Consider the following 14,796-nt stretch of genomic DNA (forward strand, 5'->3'; position numbering starts at 1 on the left):
GTGTTTAGTTACATTTCTGGAAAAAACCCTTTGATCGCAACAACAAAATCATGTCAATCTATTTATAGAATGGGAAATTCCCATATGACACAGCATTTGCAAAACCCTAAACATTCCTGTTGCTGAAATACGGTGAATGCAACAGAATGTGCTAATAATATAATGAGGGGTTTCGTTGCCATGGTTGCTAAATGGGTAAATGTAAACATGATTTCGTGCCAGATCTGTGATGAAATGTAGTGAGATGTGATTGATTATTTCAGCACAGCAATGTGTTTACAAAGTTGAACACATGGAGTTAGACATATAGCGAAGTGCTATACATTCGAAGGAATATATGTGGTGTGCTCAAGCAAAATTGAAATTGGACAAATATTTCCGAAGATGAAGGGCTTTCAAAACAATAGGAAAGATAGGAAATAATTTCCTTTGTTTGACTGTATCTCAAAATCGATATTTCCGACTTCCGACTGGTTTTGCTTGATCACATCACATATTGTAGATTACGCTATAAGTGCCCAGTCATCCCGAAAGAGGGATTAACTATAATGGTCCTCGCCGTCAAGCTGCGAATTGATTCAATGAGCTACTAAAGTTGGAGAGTTGATCCTGACGAGCAAGGAGTGAGTGTTGAAAGTACCATCATTGCCAAAGAATTTATATTGCCGGGGAATTATTACAAAGTTAGAACTGGACATTATTTTAGAAAGTCGTCTGGAATTTTGAGTGCTTCAGGACATTAGATTAAAGAAAAACAAGTTGGCTTAATAGTACACACTAGTTCCTAAGATTTGTGATAATTGGATGCATTCATATTATGCAAGATCACTGTCCTATAAAATTATGCTTTTCATTAAAGATTTTTATTTTGTTAACTTAAACAGTGTCGTGCGTGAACTGAGAAAAGGTGATATATATATAGATGATGGTGGAGAAGATGTAGGTAGAAAACTGATGATATAATTATAGGATCATGATCGATGATGGAGACGTAGAAGAAGAACAAGAACAGAAACAAGATGATGATGATGAAGAAGAGATGATGATGAAGAAAATGACAAAGAAGAGGAAGAATAACGTTAGTGAAGAAAAGGAGAATAAACAAAATGACAAATTTAAACAAAATAAACGAACAGAAGGTTAGAACAAAATGATAAGGACGAACAGCAAAGTAAAGTAAAGTCACAACGATATCTTCCGGTGTGGGCTGTAGAGGTGAGCACTTTATAACTTCCTACATCCATAACCGCGCGGTCAAGATGACTGTAGTAAGCCCACTACCTTCCTGACAGTAACTTGATAATTTTTAAGTTTATTTCTGCGTTTTCGCGTTGTTGCAGTGCATATAAAAATAGATGGGTTCCAAATATAACGGAACACTTATATTGCACAAGGGATATAAAGTGTTTAACTCTTCAGCCGCAACAACCTGTACGTCCTTCACCATGATAAGCAGGTCCTAGGCGGAGGCGTCCTATTTAACTTTAGATTTGTATATTGAGTATTATGTGATTCTGTCTTTCCAAGTAGCAGAACTGTGTCTTTGCAAGGACAAGAATGTGCATATCAGGTGTTTGGTATACTATAGTCAACCTGTTTACATTCAACATGTTTTTTTTTTTTTTTTTTTGCACTTAATTAGAGGCAAGTAAATAATATGCTTAGAGAACCTGAGCCAAAGCTAATTATAAAGATAATTATACAGCGCACAAAAGATCTTTTAAGATCTTTTAAAGCACTGAAAACAAAAGCTGACAAAAGCGATATCTTAATCATATCCTGAAGTGTTTGATATGGGTTTTTTTATATGTGATGCGATCAAGCAAAATCAGTCGGAACTCAGAAATATTAAATTTTCAGTTTCTTATAGGATAGTAAAAACCATTAACATATATGGATTTTGCAGAAAACACCATTGAAATTTAACAACCAGTTCCAAAGATATGAACAGTTAAAGAGTTTCCAAAACAATAGGAAACAAAAGAAAATACTTCCTTTGTATGGCCATATCTCAAAATCAATATTTCCGAGTTCCGACTGATTTTGCTTGATCGCATCACATATATCTAACACTTAACGTTTAAATCAGATCAGAATTATTGTATCTTTTCCTATCTACTATTTCATACATGGCAACAAAATTAGGTAGGTGTCGAATTGAAATGGAACACGACTATAGACTTGAAGTCAATTCTAAAAACCTCATCTTTCACAGATTTACAAATTACTATCCGAAGTCTCGTAAAAATCCACTTTAAAATACCTGTTAAATATCTCATTACGATTTCCTTTACGCTATGATTCAATTCTAATAAGGTTGCTGAAGGGATTGTAATTAAGCTCCATTGATATTGATACGCGACTCGATCAAGCAAAATGTGAGCTGCACCCACAAAATAAGCATTAAGTCGTCAGGTCACTATAGAAGATGCAGTCCATTAAACATGACAAATTCTGGAGGAAATTTTTGATTTTTGAAGACCGAAGTGTTTGGTACGATTTTAAAGGGTATAAAATAAGGATTTCATACCTGGAATATTATTTTGTCAAGTTTATGCTCATTTCCCGAGATCAGGTCACGAATGAGGTAAATGTCGCAATAGTTGTTTTTTAGTTACAACGGTTAGGTTAGGTTAGGTTGTTGGATTTATTGGTCACTCTCTCATATCATTTACGCCAGTGTCCAATATCAGCATTTCTTTATTTCTGTGGAACTACTGTATATGCTGGAGGAAAACGGAGTACCTAATGCAAATTTGCGAGAGTGAATATGAACTTGAGCTGCGAACTAATTTATCATCCTAATCCATTATGTTACCTATTAACTATTAAGGTTACGCTGAATTTGGATGGTTCCTGGCTCAAATTGGCTGTTACGTAGCCACCTGAACCATTCTTTTTTGCAGAAAATAAACATCTTAGGCCTAAAAATCATAGGTCATCTCGAAGCTAACATTCTCAGCATTATTATTAATTATTATTTATTAATCTAGCTCATGCACAAATGTACTTTGAAAGTGTTTCAATTTTGTTCATGTATAATGAGCATGAAGATTTTTGTGACAGAGGCCATAATTTATGATAAGTCATGATTTCTCTCTCGATTTGGCTTCAGATTATAAACAGATTGAAAACACAGCTCGTGTGGATTTTATTTTATAAGGTTATGCATTGACAAAATTTGAGTGAAATCTGGTACCACTTTATTGTCATTTTGCACCAATAATATTGTTTTTGTGTATGATATTATCGCCAGAATCCTCGGCCACATTATTTCTATGATACCTTCTTAAACCACACGTGGTATGCTAATTTTACTAGGATTCGCCAAAAATGAAATATCTGTGAGTTTTGTCACATTGATGCTGTCATTTTCACGGATTTCAATATCTCGAGTTATGGGCCATGACAGAAATACACATGAACAAAATGAATTGTTTTAGCTTTATCTTTCAATCTGTTCACAGCACAATGGACATGGTTATTAATGATTAGCGTGACATTCTAATCAAAAATTAAATACATACTTTTTCATCAAAAATGTTGAAATACGGACCATTTTATATTATTTCCTCGAGAATTCAAGCCAGCACAACACACACACGTTGTATCGTATGATACAGACAACTCGCATCCAATGACGTAGCGCTCATGTCCGCATGGCCAAGAACCAGTTCAGCCCAATTCCAATTTGCCCTGCTATATGACAAACAACTATGTCCAATTTCTGTGCCGTTTTCTTCCTCCACTTCTTTCTCCTGCCTCTCTCTCTCTCTCTCTCTCTCTCATCTCTCTCTTTCACTCTCTCTCCCTCTCTCCTAAATATAGGCCTAGGATATATGAAATAAATAAAACAAAATAATAAAAATGAATAAATGAAAATTATAGAATTACAAAAAGTCCTCAAATAATAGGCCTACCGTTCACAAACACTTGTTAGTGAGGGCCTGATGCAAAACAATTTTATCACGAAAATTGTTTGCCCCCCCTTTCAGGTCTCAAAATTTCAGGGCCCACCCCTTTTCTTTTTTGACATGAAAATTATGGGTCAATCCCATCATCAGAAAAGCATATAAACTCAATTTTCCCGGAAAAAATTGGGCAATTTTTTCAGGGCCCCCCTAATTAGTAAAAACTTTTAAGGCCTCCAATTTTGCATCAGGCTCCCTAACAAGTGTTTGTGAACGGTCCCTAATGTAAACATTTGAAAATGGCCTGACAAAAATACTGCTTCCCCCGGCATGCCCATAACCCGGGCCCATAAAAATCCTTTCCCCAGTCCCCACCCTCTGCGCTTGCCAACAAATTTTGCCCTTTGCACATGACAAATATTTGGTAACCCAATTCACAACCATAACATGGTCAGGGTGTGCAATATAAATTATGAGCCCTGGGTGAGGGTAAAATTGGGGAGGAAAGAAATTTTTATGAGCCAAAACGGGGGGGCAATTTTGGCAAGCCGAGATGGGGGCAAGCGATGTTTGGCAGACATTCACGGGGCGCCTTTTAAATAAAACGCTCTAAGGCGGCTTAGGAAAACAGTATGTAAACACAATATATGCAAATTTTCCTGTTCGCTGCGCTCGCAACACACCCCGACAGATTATTATAATACTGAGATAATCAAATTTTCAGTCACCCTGAAAGTAATAGATCACTACTGCTATGGTTTGTTGAAATACTTCTTATCTGAAGGGTCAAGAGTGTCAAGGAAAACAAGTTCAAAGGTCACTTGAGTCAGAAGATTTGCAACATTTTAATTATTTAAGAAAATAGCTGTGATTGGGCAAACACTTGCTGGAAATAAATGTGAAATTGTGCAAACCAGAGGTCCTCTCAAAGGTCATCTGGGGTCAAATGGGAAGTTACTCGAATTTGAATGAAACCCTGTGGCAAATGTGCTTGACACTTGCACATTGGCCTAGTTGATTTCGGGCATTATGTAACTCTGACTAAAAAAAATCAAAATTTAGCTTTTCAAGCCACCTACGGGAAAGTACAAACGAGTGTTTGGGCCTAATATTAAACATGTTAAACCATAGACAACTAGACATCTCTCTCAAGTAATATAAAATTCAAAAGTAAAAAGAAAAACACACGGAAAGTATTATATGTAAGTACAGAAAAATAACCAAAAATAAATAAATAAATAAATAAACAAACAAACAAAACGAATAAGCAAATAAATAAATCAAGATAAAAATGAAGGTAGGGCCAGTTTGGTTTGGGACGAGTATTGGCATGATTGGAATCGAGCTCAACATGGCCACGCCGTGCGTGCGCATGGACTAAATAGAGCTTGTAGTACGAGTGCAGCGGCGTAGAATTTTTGCAATCAGCTTGACTGCTAACAAAATACGTGATCCTTTTAGACGTCTGTGTTTTAGACAATCGAAATAATTGTCCACGTGACAGAATTGCCTGTCAATCAATTTTTCTTTATTCAGCATGATAGGTTTTCTTACGTGTAAAGTCACAATATATTTTTTCCAGTAGGGAAAGCAATATTTGATCTCATTTAACCTTAACCGTAGTCACAATATTTTAACATAGAAGGAAACGTGGTTTCTCGCGTTTTGATATCCCATTCGACCAATTTTGTTAAATGTTAATAACACATCAAAATTTTAAAAGAAAAACCCCAAATTCAGCGCGAAGAAAATGGTGGGTTTTACATGCTATAATGCTTTAACCATTGATCGCTGTAAGTGCAACTTTTAAATTCGGATTAATTTTCTTTAAAAATACTGGTATGTTGTTTTTGGAATTTGGCGAATGAGGTATCCAAATGCACGTATATAAAGTACTTTTCCTTAAATTATTTTGAATACAGTCGATAGTTCTGAAGCTGTTGGATTTATGCAAATTAGGCACTGTTCTACTTTGGGCTGAAAAATCAAATTCTGTCATAATGCAATTACAATAGCCGAAACTTAATATAATTGCGCTATATGTGGTCATTAAGATGGATTTTGAGAACCCATAGATAATGGATCAAAGATGTTCATTACTTAGATACATGAATCAAACTACGTCATCGGTGGTTAAGCACCATACGTGGATGATTATTACTTCTGACAATCATTACATCATACATGTCATAATGGGCTGTTCCATTTAAAATTCACATTCCCCCTGTGGAAGATTTTAGATATATTCCACAGGGGGAGTATGAATTTCAAGTGTAATGAATATTAGCAGCTCCATTTTAAACTAGCCTGCCCTCAGTGGAAGATTCAGGTTGAATCTTTATCAGATGGTATATGACATTTAAATGGAGCTGCTTAATGTGTTCATTCCATTTCAAATTCATACTCCTCCTGTGGCAGATATTTCCAAAATCTTCCACAGGGGTAGTGTGGATTTTAAATGGAATAGCCCAATTTCATTCTGTCACCCATGGTTGGTCTGCACCTACGACAGGTATACTGTCATCCAATTTAAAAATTGATTAATTTTGGTTCTTGAGATATGTGTCGTTTTACAAAGATGTTTCGTTTCAACACGCTTTACATAATAACCATGATAACTTAAAAGATTCAACCAAATCACTACAGGTATCTACTGTAATTGCCCTTAATGATGTGTGTTCTTGTTGTATGGTCTAGAAAGGGAAATATACCCCGGGGAAATATACATATATAACATAAAAATCCAAGACGTATCATCAAATTGCAGCATCTTTTCAGGAATATCTAGTGCTCTTATCTAATTTTTTTCGATGTTTGATCTCATAATGATCCAAAACATGGTTGTTGTTTTCAAGGATGCAAATAAACGGATGAAACGTGTAACTTAATTAATTCGTACAATGTTTTGACAACTTTCAAGAATATTTTGAGTTTTACCTAATTTTTGAAATAATTATAAGATAATGATCGACGATGGAGAAGGAAATGAAAAAAAAAAGGATAAAGAACAAGACAAATGAGATGATCATATTACAAAATGATCAAAAGAAAGATAATGATGAAGAAGAAAAGGAAAAAAAAGAAGAAAATCATGAAGAAGAGGAAGAAAAAGAAAACAAGAATGAACGAAATGACTAAATCGAACAAAATAAAGAAGGATGCGACGTCAGCGAAGGGATGAAACAACGAAATGACATAACTTACCAATCAATATATATGCCGAACGGCAAAGTAAAGTTACAACGATATCTTCAGGTATAGGTCGCAGTGGTAAGCACTTCATAATTTCCTACATCCATAACCGAGTGGTCAAGATGACCATAGTTTACGCACTACCTTCCTGCAAGAAATTCAATCATTTAAGGTTAAATTATGCGATTTCCTTATTTTATGCAGTGTATGTAAAAATAGACGGGTTCCAAATATGACGGAACACTTATATTTCACATGGGACATAAAGTGTTTTGCTCCTCAGCCTTTGGTAAAAATAACAACAACCTGTACGTCTATAACAGGTCAAAGGTGGGCTAGGTGTCCTAGTTAACGTCAGCGTTGGATATTTACCCATTTTTCTTTATTTATTCCCTAATTTACGCAGGTGAAGCAAAATAGATTTTAACTGGCAGTGCGCATGCAATGTAAGGATTATACCATTGTATTTGGTAATACTATGATATATTATAGCTAAACTTGTTTATGGGAGGGTCATTCAATAAGTTCTACCGCGACTCTTATAACTTTGATTCTGTATTAAATGGTAGCTTCTTCAAATTTGCCATGATAACACATTGGAATATTTACTACAAAATGAAAGAAAGTTTATTGATGTGGTTTCCAAATTTTTGTAGGTGTGCTCAGAACCAAAATACAGATTTGTTAAACTGGAAACGGTAAAAAAAATCGTAAAATATTTACATGGAAATATGGAAAAATAAACAAAAAACAAAACAAAAACAACCAAAAAAAGTACTAAAACGTTTTTAAAATGTGAATATGTTGTTATAAAATAGTTTGTTCCAAACGTTTTGACAATACTTTTTGACAATAAAAGTTCGTTATGTTTCATACCATTTACTTTTACAAATACTTTTAAAATGTTACGAAATCGATGTGTGTGTGTTGGGTTGTTAATATAATTATATAATGTCATATTTTTTTAATCATATTATATGTATATTTTTATAAATAATTCATCAGTATTATCACTGTATTTGCGTGTGATTATTACGTGTGAATAAAAGAAAAACGGGAAGCGCAACGTTACTGTAAAAAATTGGTGAGTCCAGAATTTGATTCATATTTTGTCTAGAAAAATGGGAAAGTTTACATAATATTCAAAATTTCATAAAACTTTGATTGAGATTGTACAGATACTCATTATTCATTAATAAATCACTGTATAGGGTGTCCGTCCCTGAAAGAACTGTATAGTCGGAAACTGAATTGTGTGGGTATTTTAACGCATAAATCGAACATAACTAAATAACTGATGTGGTTGAGAAATATATCAGCTATCACATACTTTTTGAATTTTGACAATTAATCGCTCCGTTTTTGAGATAAAAGAATTTTATGAAACAACCTAATTTTCAGCCCATTCCACAGAGTCAAATATGACAATAGTCGCCTCGTGCACCGATGATGCGCAGTGATTAGTACTGCAAATACAGATCATCGATTGATATTTGGATCCGTGGACAGGTTTGAAAATGAGGGAGTTTCGTAAAATTCTTATATTTCAAGAACGGTGCGGTCAATTGCCAAAATTAAAAAAGTATGTGATAGCTGATTTATTCCTGAACAACACCAATTATTTAGTTATATTCAGTTGTGGCGTTAAAATACCCAAACAATTAAGTTTCCGACGATACAGTTCTTTCAGGGACACCCTGCATTTGAGCGTGTGCTTACGCGTGAGTAACATAACCTATATAAATTTTATACCGAACGCTATACGTTGTAACTCATATTAGAATTATTACATCTTTTACAATCTACCGCTACCGATTTAAACATCGTAAACAAATCAGCTAGGTGTCAAATTGAAATGGAACGCAACAAAAGACTTGAAACCGATCTTCCACAGGTTTACAAAAAAATCGATTTGCATATAAATCCATTTGATATTGGTTACATATCTGTTAAATATCCCATTACGTTTCTTATAACGTTGTATCGCAATACGTTTCTTATACGAGGGCTGGTCAATAAGTTCCCGCAACTATGGTGTATCTCCGCTCATGCATGACTTGGATGGCTGTGTACTTACGCTAAATTCAAGTTTGTACTTTTGTCTTTCAAAACGAATATGTATTAGCGATGCTGAATGCTTGATTACGTAATGACATTAGCATAAACACAATAGCGTATGGGCACTGCCTGATTTATGGTGAAAAGTAGTCAAGAAAATCTCGCGCCAAATTGAGGTATTGTTACATAATTCCAAATATCTCGAGAATAAAAGTAAAGAATCTGGCACGGTTTTTGCAGCTTTATAGACCAATAACATAGGCATGATGCTGGACTCTTTTTAGACATATACCATTTTTATTAAAGAAAAGAAATCGTGTTGAATATCTCCAATGTTGAGTAGGCTTTATCACCCATTGTTCTTTACATAATAAGAGATAGAAAGATTAATCGATGACAAAATTTAACCAATGGTACCTGGTTTGATTGGGTATCTACTGATTATAAAAAAGGGAGGTCCCAGTAGTGAAACCATAAACATTTCTTTCTTAATGAACCCTTAATTTCAAAAGGTCTTGTTTTTGTAATTAAAGTAGCACACCATAGAGAGGCTCTGGATTGAATAAGAAATTTGAATTTCGAAAGGTGTGTCTAATTTTAGCATAAGACTTGGTATAGCAATTCACTCACATAACTACTGTTCCGCAAACCTTGTATTAGTCATATTTTTAGCGCGTTTTTGATGAATTTTTACTTTTTTCATACATTTTTGGTACTTTCAATCATGCATACCATCAACGCATGCGCATATTTCTATTTTTGTTGCAACAAATTCTATTGTCCTGACTATGATCTCTAATACCATACCAATAACCATATTTGGTTTTGTTTTATTTTGGAGATAATTTGGATTCTTTCTTCTGTCGTGTGGGCTCTTTTTCGCGATTTTCACACCATTTTTGCTTGTTGTTATAGGCCTATTTTTGGTGAAGTTCAAAGACGGTCCCTTTCCTCATCTGTTGACGGATACATTTCTTCTTTCACAATTATCAATTGAATATACTCAGATTACCTCATACCAAAAATAAGACTTGTAAACTACTTTGGTCCTTACTTCTGCTTCTTTTTATTACACGTTCCTCAAAGCCAATTTAAATTTCTCGCCAATGTTGACAATTGTCAGTGTACATATAGCAATGACTTTATGCAAATGAGATTACATAATTAAAGGTACTCTGATACTAATTGTGGTGCGTTTTGAAAGACAAAGGTACACACTTTATTGATCGTAAGTAACAGTCATCTAAGTCATGCATGAGCGGAGATAAATAATGGTTGCGGGATATTATTGACCAACCCTCGTATTAACGTTGTATCGCATTACGTTTCTTATTACGTTGTGATTCGATTCTAATAAGGTTAGTAAGAGATTATCGTTGTATCGTCGTGTATCGTCACCCTACTACGATAATTGGCTGAGTCATTTTTGTATAATAATAATAATAATAATAATAATAATAATAATAATAATAATAATAATAATAATAATAATAATAATAATAATAATAATAAAATACTGAAATAATAATAATAATAATAACAATAATAACAATAATAATAATAATAATAATGATAGGGAGGCGCTTATAAGTGCATAAACAAGACTGACTCTATGCCCTTTACAAACAAGAAAATTATTTACAATCTTTACACATTTACACTAGGTAGGTACTAAAAAAATTATATTATGACAATATAATTTTTCTTTGAGGCAAAATTATTCAAAAGGAAATTAATTTCTGATATATTTTATGGAGTTGAAGTTAAAAAAACGCGACGTGCAAAAAAGCGGCTACATTAACCACTGCGTGCCAAAGTTACGCCCTTTTACGGTATAGCCTACCCCAGGTTGTATAATACAGTAATACTATGGATTGTAGTCTGTCCTTGCCCAAATACAATCCATTAATTTTTCCTTGGGGTGAAAAATCTAATTCCGCCACAATTATAAAGGCCGAAACTTAATATAATTGCGCTATATGTGGTCATTAGGATGAATTCTGAGAACCCATAGATAATGGATTAAACATGTTCATTACTTAGAGAGATGAATTCAACTACGTCATCGGTGGTTAAACACCATACGTGGATGATCATTACTTCTTGGAAACTTGGTTTCATACTAAGCAATTATTTACATAAATGATACAATTAAGCTGCGATAAAAATATTAATATCCATTATTTTTTACAATGACGTGATAATGTGAAATTTGAACTCAAATTCAACCCAATCGTTACATCATAATTTCATTTTTTTCACCCACGGTTTTTCACCCGCGGGAAGGCATGATTGTCTGATATGATGGTCCTCACCTATAGCAATCATCATCAGATCAAACATTTTATAATCACCCAGAGGATGTGGATATTACATTGGTATCTTTCTTGCGCATGCACGAATCACTTCATGGGTAATTTAATGATATATGTTCTTGTTCTATGGTCTAGACAGGGAAACTTTATTGCATCAAAAATCCAAGATATGATCATCAAATTGTAGCATCTTTTCAAGAATATCTGATGCTTTTTATCTCATTTTGGTGAAGTTTGATCTAATAATGATTCAAAACATGATTCTTGTTTTTTTTTAATAATGCAATATACACCTGGTAGAGATACGGGTAGATTAATTTTTTTTTCACAATTTTGTGAAATATTTCGCCGAGGTCATTCACTATTCACAGTATACTACTATTCGACCAATTCACAACAGCTAACTACTCTTACTAGCCTTACTGATGTATATTGTTGTTGCATGGTTTAGACGAGGGAATATATAACATGAAAAATCCAAGATATCATCAAATTGCATCTTCTCAGGAATAGAATACCTAGTGATTTTATTTTATTCTGTCGATGTTTGATCTAATAATGATTTCGTCTGCAATATCTACGAAGTCATACAATGCAATTTTTGGTGTATCACATTACAAATACCTGCGCGCTAGTGGTTTTATTATTTATACCATATACCACAGGTGACCACAGATTTCGGCCCTTTATTGGTCCATAAGAGAACCCTAGCCCTTAACCTTACCTAAACTCATGTTTGGAATAGTATATTGAAGATGAAATAATTATAAGATAATGATCGACGATGGAGAAGGAAAAGAGGAACACGAAAAAGAACAAGAAAATGAACAAAAGAAAGATAATGATGAAGAAGAAAAGGGGGAAAAGAAAATGATGAAGAAGGTTTACAAATTACTATTCAAATTCATTTCATATTGGTTAGATATCCCATTACGGGTTTTATTACGTTGTGAGTCGATCCTAATAAGGCTAGTTAAGATATCGTAATTATCGTTACGTCAGAATGCTACGATAAGTAATTTTTTTAAATGTTGAGAACAAAGTACAAAATTTGGTTCAAGCATGCATCTAAACATATTTATTCACGAGAACAAATGATAATGATACAAATAAAAGGGAATAATCCCAAATAATTAGCATGATTACGTAACTGATGCATACTCGAAACACATTTTGTCATTTGTTCTCAAAATTACAAAAAAATTACTTAAGCAATTATCGTAGCAGGCTGACGATATGTCGATCAAGCAAAAATGAGGAAAATGTCGTCCAGGTTGTTTCCTATTGCTTAATATTGTTTTCACTTTATAATATGGGTTTTATTTTTGCCACTTTGTGGTGGCATTCACATTAAATTACAGCTGATTAATAATAATATGGAGGCGCTTTTCAGAGCATAAACAAAAACATGCCTTTTACAAACAAGAAATAAATTAACAAACTTGCACTATATACCATAGATCTTAATCTTAACCAGCAGCCAATAGCTGCGTCTTTTAGCTCGAATTTAAGACCTTATTCCGATTCGTTGAAATTGTTCAAGAAATAAAGACACGACGATCTACAAAGCTAAGGAAGATGCCAATTTAAAAGTTACAGTTTGCTCCATTGCATGCCCTATTGATTTGTACACAAAGCGTTCGCGAACAAGAGAACTAGCGCCGTGCTTCCATTGATTAGCACATTAAAACTAGCGTCGTGCTTTCACACAAAAGTACAACTTTTTATTTCGTTTCTTCATTAGGGTTTAGATCACCGTTTCTTTAATTCTCAACCAATTTCAACAAAATTAATAAGGTCTTAAATCAGAGCTAAAGAGTACAGGTATTGGCTTGTTTTAATTTTGACATAGTTGTCTTTATTTAGGATATACAGGGGTAAAAACAAATGGTACCTTAGTTCTTTGGCTTAGGGACGCACCATTAGACTTCAAAGGGGGGGGGGTAGGAAGGTTTTTTTTGCTCATATAGTGGGGAAAAATTTTTTCCCCTTACTGTATGTTATTGCTGTATCGTCTATACGGGGAATGTATTACATGAAAAATCCAAGATATCAACAAATATCTAATAATAATAATAATAATAATAATAATAATAATAATAATAATAGCGACAAGGCACATATCCACTCAATTAAGAGCGCTCAAGGCACTAAAACAAAACAAACAAACAAAAAACTAACAAGACAAAGAAAACTGGAACTAAATTAAGAAACATAACTTAAGAATTACAGAATGTCACTGACATAAGATGAGTTTTTAACAACTTTTTAAACACAGTTACATTTTTAGCAGTTCTGATATAAATAGGCAGTTCATTCCATAGACGTGGAGCTGCGATTACAAATGATCTGTCACCCCATGTGCGGTTGGGTTTTCTTTCTTGAAGAAGTTGCATGTTTCCAGATCGAAGCGTACGGGTGGGAACATAATGTAAAAGGAGTTCAGATAAATATAACGGAGCAATATCATTAATACATTTATATACAATCAACATAAGTTTAAAAACAATTCTTTGTGTGACAGGAAGCCAATGCTGTTCCTTTAGGATTGGCGTGATATGGCAATATTTTCTGGTGAAAGTAAGAATTCGAGCGGCAGTGTTTTGAATTTTCTGAAGGCGATAGAGTTGGTTTGCTGGTAATCCATAAAGAAGTGCATTGTTGTTATCCAAACGAGAAGAGATGAATGAGTGAATAATTTGTTCAGTAGCATCGCGACTTAGGTATTTGCGGATCCGGCTGATGTTACGTAGTTGAAGCGCTGAACAACGAATGACATTAGAGATATGAGGTTGCATGGTCATGTGAGTGTCAAAAATGCACCTAAATTGCGTGCTTTGGAAGATAAGGCAATTGCAGAGTCACCGATGCAAACATTTTCAATGTTGATTTTAGAGAGCTGTTGGTGGGATCCAAACAGAAGAAATTCTGTTTTATCATCATTTAATTTCAAGAAGTTTGATTTCATCCAATTACGGATTTCACTGATACAAATTTCAAGAGAAGCAATTGCAGAATTAGCACTATGTTGAGAAGATTCAAATGATAAATAAAGTTGCGTGTCGTCCGCATAAACATGATAATTCAATTGATGGCGAAGAATGATATTCCGTACAGGGTAGGTGTAAATGGTAAACCACTGAGGTCCAAGTACAGAGCCTTGAGGCACAGAATAATCAAGAATGGTAGAATGAGAAGTAGCATTGCCAATGCAAACATATTGCGGCTTATTTGTAAGGTATGATTTACACCAGTCCAGGGCAAGATCTTGAATGCCAAGATAATAGTGAAGACTGGAAAGAAGAATATTGTGGTCAACA

This window comes from Amphiura filiformis, chromosome 14 (assembly GCF_039555335.1).
Source record: "Amphiura filiformis chromosome 14, Afil_fr2py, whole genome shotgun sequence".
In the NCBI taxonomy this organism is placed as follows: domain Eukaryota; kingdom Metazoa; phylum Echinodermata; class Ophiuroidea; order Amphilepidida; family Amphiuridae; genus Amphiura; species Amphiura filiformis.